Here is a 362-nt window from a genome sequence, read left to right on the forward strand (position 1 = left end):
ATATTCAGGGACAAGCCACAGTATTGCTAGTCTGGAGTTCCTTCCCCTTTCTGCCCTTTCTGTCTTTCTAACTGTATGGTTAGATGCCGGGAACCAGAACACAGTATTGCAGCAGTCAATAATTTTCAGGACACAGGAAATTAATAGTCTATCACGCTCTACTTAAATATGCATCTTCGGAGAAAGAAACAAGACAAATTGTTTTCATGAGATGGGTTATTGTTTGTGTCAATACCGGCATGTACAATAAACAGATAGAAATGTATATGTATTTGTTGTACAGATAGATACATGAAATCTCATAAAATTATACTCTTGTATTTAACCAATTGAACCAGTAACAAACAAACAATGAGAATGCA

Source organism: Mya arenaria, chromosome 4 (assembly GCF_026914265.1).
Source record: "Mya arenaria isolate MELC-2E11 chromosome 4, ASM2691426v1".
In the NCBI taxonomy this organism is placed as follows: Eukaryota; Metazoa; Mollusca; class Bivalvia; order Myida; family Myidae; genus Mya; species Mya arenaria.